Raw genomic sequence first — 9,223 nt, 5'->3', positions numbered from 1 at the left:
GATGGTAGTTTCTTAGGGAAAAATTACCAACATACAAAGTAAGATTTCTTTATCAATATGTGTGTGTGTGTGTATAATACTTGCGAGCTTATTCCGGTTCGAAATCTGAAAGATCATCTTTTTTTGATTTCATGGAGTATTTTCTCACTATTTGATTCGTCATGTCTACACTGAATTTAATGTTATTGTAAAATCTGGTCGTTTCAGATATACCTCTTTCACTTTTTCCAGTTTATATAATTTTATGCTTTGAAGCTTAGTAGAAATACTGTTTGTGTTAAAATGATCAAACTAAACATGAAATCTAACATTCAATAGTTTTCGACAATGCTAAATCTTGCGCGTACTTGTTGCTACTTAATTGGGAAACGAACTATGCTCGATAGATGCTTATGACGTTCGATTATGACTCTGTGGGAGGGCTACTACAAACGAAAACGTATCAGTTTCAAATACCCTGTCATAAATATACTGCATTACGTCACGATTGTTGATATCAGTCATAATATTTTTCAACAAACAACTACGATAATATACAGCAATCAATTATTTTACTTCAAATAACTAAAAACATATTTTTTGATAAAAAAAATAAAATTTACATTAGATGTAAATTATAATGAAAGTCAAATGCAATGTAGATAAAAAATTCTGCCAGAAAGTTTAAAAAGGGTCGTTTGATTCGTCGTGATAAATTCAATGTTAACTTCTCTTTTTTCTCGCAGATTTCGAAGGACAATGTATGAAATTGTTTCTTCGCCAAAAATGTCGAAAATAGCATTTACACCAACAATAATTCTAGAGCAATTCGATGAACAATGTTTCATTTTAAAGATGAAGGTTTAAGTAAGAACTCCTTTTTTTGGAATTTTTAGGAAAGCTTTTCTTATAGATAAATAAAAAAAATTTTCAAAAAATATTTTTAAATCATCAGGAGCGATAGATTATAACAAAAATATGAGTAGAATTGACATGGGCGATCAAATGTTGAGTAAATTTCATATTATATTAAGATGTGCGTTTGTTTTGAACTGTCGTATCGATCGATTGTATTTACTCTCCGTGATCTCGTTTACTTGTATCAATAGAAGTGATATTCAAATTCTTTGAAATCAATAGAATTCATATTCACAACAATATAAATGTGGCGGTCTTAATTCCTGCTAATATCGAATGGCCTAACGACGAGTTTCATACTCCTTATACTAATAAACAACAACAAATGATTCAACAATGGAATATAAAATTAATGATACAAACATCTTATATATCTTAACTAAAACAGAAAATAAAACTAATGAAGAATGAAATACTCGAGAACAAATCAAAAAGAAAAACTGGAAACTAATCTGGAAATGTCTACCTCAACATCAGAATTAAAAACTAAATTAATAAAAATACAATCCAAGTCAACGTAGCTTGATGACCTCCAAAATGAAAATATAGTACTATAGAATTCATATTCAGAGACAGAAAATGATATAACTATCAACATATCTCAACTACCACTGATTTATATCGAAGCTCCTAATATTGATCCGCTAATAGATATATTAAAAAAACTAATAAATCTTAAGGAATTTATTCTTAAGCAGTTCAGAGATGAACAAATTAAATTACAAGTATACTCTACCGACACTTATAGAACAATAATTAAAACTCTCTAGAAGCAACGATGCAAACTACTATACTTTTAAAACAAAAACAGAAAGGAAATTCAAAGTGATAATAAAAGGATTGCATTCTACATGAAATATTGAGTATATTAAAACTGACTTGCAGGAAAAAGGACATATACTAAGTAAGATAATCGATTTTACTAAAAGTGGCACATCAATTCTGCTACCAATGTTTCTAATAGAAATTGAACAAGTTATAAATAATAAAGACATATACATCGGCTTTATGTAATACACTAATTAAAACTGAACTACCAGAATCAAACAGACAACATTCCACAATATACCAAATGTCAAAGATGTGGATATACTAAGAATTAATGTAACAAAGAACCTAAATGTGCCAAATATGCAGAAACCCAACTTTCTCATAACTGCCCACTGGGCAAAAATATTGAAAAAATTAGCTGCTTGAATTGTGGTAACAATTATTCAGCCAACTATAAAGGCTGTATTATAAAAAAGCAACTCCAAAAAAAACTTCCAAAAAAAAAAAAACAACAATTAATTGGAAACAGAAATACACAAAACAAAATTGTTCTACAAATAAACATAGCTATTCAAAACACGATTAACATACAAACACAGACATTAACAACAAACTATAAATCACACAAAGCTAGGTGATAATCAAACAGAAGATTCAAATGAGAAGAGTCAATTTTGTTAAATTGGAAACACTAATAGAAAATCTGACACACTAAATGACAATAATACTAAATCTATTAACAAAACTAATTACGTTTTAAGAATCAAATCAAGCAAAATTGAAATAATAGAGTGGAATTGTAACGAATTACAAAATAGACTATTAAAGATAATTCTAAATCAACTAGACAAACATTGTTGCAATACCAGAAACATATAGAATAGAAAAATCACTTATAAAGATTCCATACTACATTTACTATAGTACTCCGCATCAGAGCAGTAAGGCACGCGATAGTTGGGAATATTCATCAAACACTTGTCAAACTAATTAATAAACTCTTATCAAACAGAATACAAGCTCAACACAAAAAACGAGCAACTACAGTCAATGTCACTTGAAATGATCATGAATCAACATCTCAGATGCTCACCAAAGGCATCAAATAACTGTAGAGGAATACAAAAATTTTTTCAAATCTTATGCAGTGAAGTTTACTATTATGGGAGACCTCAAAGCAAAACATGACTTTTGGGACTTCATAATAACCAATTCCAAAAGTAATAAGCTTTTTTCAATATATAACAAAAAATCAATTAAGAGTTTACTCATTGGGAAAACCAATGTAATGGTCAATTGATTTAAACGGGACTCCTATTTTAGATATTGCTATCACTAATACAAATTTAAACATACAAATGAGAAGACTACTTGAAGTAACTTCTGATTACACACCCATAATCTTTGAAATCGATCAAAAAGCATTCAAAAATGTACAAATAACACTAACGAATAGTACTATTAACTTGATAGCATATAGGGACTACATAAACAATAGAGACTAGAATATTACATTCTACTAAAAAATATATAAGATATAGAAATAACAGCAGAAATATTAACTACTACATTTCAACTGTTACAAACAAACTACAGCATATATTACAACAAAACATAAATTATATGAGCTAAGAACAAACAAATATCACAGTACAGAGTAATAAAAAAGAGGAAAAGAGTAAAGAAACTATGACAAAGTAGAAAATGGCCACAATATAAAATTATAATAAACAAAATCACCATCAAAATTAAACATGGAATAAATAAGACAAATAATACTAATTTCACAAACTATAATAAAAATTTGAACTCTTCCGAAAGAATAAATTATTCATTATAAAAATGTACAAAAAAATATCAAAAAGCCGCATATTTCCATTCCACTTATACAAAGAAAAGAATAGAGCTGGAGCTCTTCAAGAAAAGACCAAGCAGAACTCATGGCAAATTATTTACAAATGAACCACATATTTTACCTTATAACGGTAGTAAAGAACATTTAGGTTCTATGATTATAGATGTGACTTTATGATTATAGATCCTCAAAGATACAATAGGAGACAAAATGATAATATATTTTATATTTCCTTATATTTTATAACAAAGTAGAGCAATTATGTATTTTAATATAACTGTAATTCTAAGCTTGATTGTAAGATCAATGTGTTAATTCCATATATTCAATTCCACAAAGTTATAGACGTGAAAATATATGTAAATATTGTATATTACAAATAAGACAAAAAGATAGCACAGTTCAGAAAATCACGTTTCCCAATCGTATATAAACTACTGAACATGCAATATTCATTATGAAAGAGAGTCATTCAAGTATGCACTAACATTCAATAACATAAATTGAATAAAAAAGTAGTATAAATTGTTAATAATAGACTGTAAAAAGAAATTAAATACAAATGAAAAACATACAGTACTAAAATTACGAAAAGAATAATATTCAGTTACAAAAATAGCCAGAATAATTAATAGAAGTTAAAAAATGATCGTAAATTTTTAGAAACATTCTGATAAACTATTAAGGCTGTTCATCACCTTTCGCTTGAAGCGTGCTTTACTTCGACGACAGGAATGAACAAAATATGAAGTATAAAACGAGCAGAAAACGCTGTCGCCACTATGCGATCATCCTATCAGTGTATAAGCTTGTGTTGATTATTCCTCATTCGTGCGTACATAATAATTGGTTTCCTAAGGATTAAAATAGTACACTGTAAACTCACGCTTTTCAATCTCATTTATGAATATCTTTTTTGATAGTAGCGTATGTCTTGCAGTGATCAGTGCTAAATACATCAGTACTTATTTATTTCATGTTACATGCATAGAAAATAATATATATAATTGACACGTATAACAACTAATATTTTTATTTTATTTAAATTTGCGACAAAGAATAAAATTTTATCAAATGTTTTCTTAAAAGTAATTAGTGAATACTTATATATTATATCATTTTATTACAAATAATATGAAATGAATTTCTACAGAGAAAATCATAATAAAATAAGGGCGGAAGAAAAATCTCATAGATGATGTAGAAACGAACTCGTATTTTAATCTGTATTAAAAATAATATATAATACACATGTTCACTAATTATTTTTAGAAAAGATAAATGTATATACTTTATTTTCATTTGTCATAAAACAAAATTATACTGTTGCTGCGTCTTATCTAAAACGAAATTCACGTCAGCCATCAGAGAAGGAAATATATAAGAAATTAGATAGTAACAACTTATTAAATTATAATAAGGAAAAAAAGAATAAATTAATTCATTATTTTCGTTTACCTCGATAGGATAAAAAAAAACCATCGGAATCATTTAGCCTTGAATCTACGATTCTTAAATTACGAATTTAGATGCTTGCAAATGTGCTATACATTGCTTATAGAATGTCTATCTTTTTAATCTATAAAATTTAAAAAGGACTATAAATTTTTTAAGAATTGAACAATATTTTAGAAATTCAGATCCATTGACATGAACGATTAGACACGATTAGACACATATTTTCTTATTTTTATCTATCTAAAACTTATTAAAATGACCAAGTGAGTAACGTAGAGCTTCTCGGTGCGAGCATTGATCTTTGCGTTTGAAAATGTTGAGAAAATTGGAACATTACTACTTATGCACAACAAGCAAGCAATCGCTACTTCATGGAAACAGAATATACACATCTAAACGTGTATATGAAAGTCAGTAATGGAAGTATGAGCTTCTTTGTCGCAAATTTCGAGGGGCGTCACAGTATTAAATCTTTTTTTCGCGAAAAATGTCGAAAACCACATTTATGCCAGCAATAAGAACAGAGATAATTCTTGATCGATATTGATGAACAAGGTCTCATTTTAAAAACGAAGGTTTTATTTTCTTGAATTTTTAAAAAAGCTTTATATTTATAAATAAACTATTTTCAAAAAAATATCATTTTTTAATACTTCTTTTTTTTTTCTTTTTTTTTCCCAAGAAAATAATGCTTTAAAATGAGATCTTTTTCATCAAAATCGCTCAAGTATTACGTCTGTTTTTATCGCTGACGTGAACTATTATAAAGCCAAGGATGATGAGAAGCCTTAAATACTGTAGTTTCGTTTGAATCTCCTAGGAAAAAAGGAACATTCCTCAATGCTTATGCTATCAAGCGTATGGTCGCACCAGGAATTACTGCAATAGAATATCCATATGTGTTAAATATATAGGTGAACATGTTATTTCAAACTATTCTTCTAAAGATAAAATAAATAATATTAAATAATATAACTGTCAAGAAAAGCATCTTGACAATTATAAAAGTTGTCTAATAAGGAAACCACTTCGGCAAAAATTATATTTTAAATACAAAACAGAAAATACGAATCTTCCTCACTTAACTATCATTATGAATATCAACAATGCCTGAAGACGTTTAATGCAAATATTATGACATATGCTCAAGCAGCAGATACTCTGGGAATTCAGGAAACAATAACCCCTACTATCCGAAATTACAAAGCTATACCAGATGCTTGAAAATTAAAAAATCTTTTATTACAATCAACTAGAAATATAGAATTAATATCAATCATGCTCGTCAAATAAACTAAAGTTTTAGCTAAATTGATAATCATAACAAATTAACATAATAATAGAACTCACATGCATGTTAAATAACAAGAATAATTAATGATTGCTACACTAAACATTGCAATATGCAAAAGATCCATTTTTTAAGAGATTGGTTACTGATGACAAGATGTGGATTCTTTATGAGAATATTACACATAAACAATTTTGGTCAATTTAATGATAACAAGATCTGGTCTTCACTCAAAGAAAGTTTTGATGTTCATTTGGAGGGATTGGAAGGAGAGAATTTATTATGAACTGCTTCCACAAGGTGAAATAATTAATTCAGTGAAATACTATTCTCAACTGGAAGAATTGAAGGAAGTAATCGCCACAAAAGTGCTAGAATTAATGAACAGTATAATAACACCGGGTCCCATCTGTTTTTAACCATCAGGAACAAATTGTTATTATTTCATTGGGAAGTCCTACCTCATCCTCCATACTCTCCGGATGTTGCACCGTGTGATTACTACTTATTTCTTTTATTAAGAAATTCTCTTCGCAATAAACAATTTAATACAATGACATAAAAATGTATCTAAAATAATATTTTTTGTAGCAAACCATAGAATTTCTGGAAAGATTCCATTATGCGGAGAGATGGAGAAAGGTAATAGAAAAAAATGGATCATACATCATTCAATAAAATAATATAAAACATAAAATGTTGTATATCTATTATTGTCTTATAACACGAAAGAAACTTTTGGGACAACCTAATAACTACGTAATATAAACGCCTAAGCAGATAATAAAATTTGCCAAATGTTTTCATTGAAGAAATTGTAAAGATTATAAAAGTTTAAAAAAAAAAAAAGAAAAAGATCCTTTTTGCAGAAGTGTATGCCACTATCTATAACATAGACCAATTCGGCTGATATATCGGACGAAATGCATATTGAAAGAATATTGTAGTACAAAGGAACAACAAAAGATACAACTGTTATCGAGTCAGAGAGTAAGTACATCCTTGTACTCATTCGTACATAATACAACCATTTATTCAAATCAATGGAACTTTGCATTTTCCTGTCTTTATTTATTAGTAAGAAGTTAGTAAAATTTTCTCTAACAAGAAGCAATTATACAGAAAAACAACATTCATTTGAAATACTCATCATCTGGGAAATTGGACAAAAACTTGTTAAATATTGGTTCGAAGATGTATTCTTCGCAGAAGTTGAAAGGTTATCGTCAAAATCTGCAATGCTAATTGCTTGATTTGGATTCAACTTCCTAGGAATGGAAAAAGAGCTAAATATAGCTAGAAGACAAATCCCATTACGAAAACATGTATTACAAATATATAGTCGACATGATATCTTAAAAAATTTTTTCCGGATTCTGGACTATCTCCTTCGAATGGTGCAGAGTTTTCTAAGAAAGCTCCTTTACGAGACCACTGAAGAACCCCGCAGAAAAGATATCACCGGGGGATCCATTCAGGGATCTATCCTGGTCCTATGAAAAGTCTTCTATGGATGAAAACCTGCACATGGACATGCCAGAGGGATCTATTTAGTCGGCTACGCGGATAACATCGTCGTAGTAATAAATTGGTAAGAAAGATTAAATATTATCAGAGAAATAAAGAAAAATCCAACAATAAGTGATCCAAAATTGGCTGTGTTTCATTTAATCCTTTACACTCGGGTGTCTCCTCTGAGAGGACATCGTAAGTCTAGTATATCACTCAGAGGGGACATCAGAGTTGATTAGTGTTATGATGGATTAACTAACACTATCGCAACTTTTTGAAAAATGCATGTTTCTCTGATGTTTTCTATTAAAATGGCATAAAAAATCGTATTGTATGCGAGTATGTCTTGTACAATAAAATGAAATTTGATAAAATAAACAAGCATTCCTAAAATTGGAGAAAGAGATTTTCGAAGCTGAACTCAGTACATATTGAAGCATCGAGCAGTATAGATAGATCCCTGCATTAATAAGGCAGAAAATCAGAAAAGCAATATTCTTTTGGTATACGTATATCGTTTTGTAATTTCGTAATTTACAATTAAAGATTTCTAATCTATTTATTTATCAATTTTTTTTTTTTTATTATAATAATGACAAAATGACCAAACACGACTGAGTTTCATGATATAAATAGTAGTGAAAACGAATTTCAGATAAATATTTATACAGATAGGTTAGAAAAAATATATATTAATAATAAAAGAATTGATAATAGTAATAGTGATACCATCCAATCAAGAAAACGAAGAAATAGTTAAATAATAGATCGTGATAGCGATAATAATGGGGCAAAAAAATCTTTTCAAAACTTATCATACTGTAGAAAATTATAAAGAATAAAATTTTGATTTTTTTGCAAAAAATATATCCCTCAATGTCTATAAATTTATATAAATCAAATATTATTATAATACATTAAGCTATACTATATAATATGATGTGAATCTTAGGTCCACCTTTTCGCGACAATGTGCCACCGAATTGCTGGTAACGTTCGAAATGGCTCCGAATGCAAAGTGTTAAAATACTTTAATAAAAAAGTATCTGCCAAAATATGTAGGAGAATTGGAAAAAGGAAGGTTATAATAATGAAGCCATTTGTTAACACTTTTCATGCAGAGCCGTTTTTGCTCGACTTTTCATTTAAGTTATTTCATATTTTGACTAAAGATTGATATATTATCACATAATATTTCATCACATCAATCCAAAAATAATTTGCTTGTATATGATAGTTATTGCATCGCGTACCATCCCTGATACGCGCTGTAATCAGTTTTAGCTTTTTGATTAATAACAAGAATCTGTACCTGTTCAAATTTGCTCAGGAAAAAACGAGAAAAATAAAATATTTAACAAAAGAGGGAATAGGTGAATAATATAGGACATAACAATAGGAAATAACATTTTTTCCTTTTCATTTGTGGAAAACAAATT

General features: G+C 28.5%; 1 long non-coding RNA gene across 1 annotated transcript; it reads left to right on the top strand.

Annotated features, from left to right (window-relative positions):
* The first annotated feature begins 7,190 nt into the window (after positions 1–7,190).
* On the top strand, positions 7,191–8,115 carry LOC122635925. The gene is made up of 2 exons (XR_006328799.1): positions 7,191–7,262; positions 7,351–8,115. It is a non-coding gene; the product is annotated as an uncharacterized LOC122635925 (long non-coding RNA).
* Positions 8,116–9,223: the final 1,108 nt, after the last annotated feature.

This window comes from Vespula pensylvanica, chromosome 20, assembly GCF_014466175.1.
Source record: "Vespula pensylvanica isolate Volc-1 chromosome 20, ASM1446617v1, whole genome shotgun sequence".
NCBI classification, from domain to species: domain Eukaryota; kingdom Metazoa; phylum Arthropoda; class Insecta; order Hymenoptera; family Vespidae; genus Vespula; species Vespula pensylvanica.
Note: the sequence above shows the minus strand (reverse complement) of the source record. Positions and strands in the feature narration are given on the sequence as shown.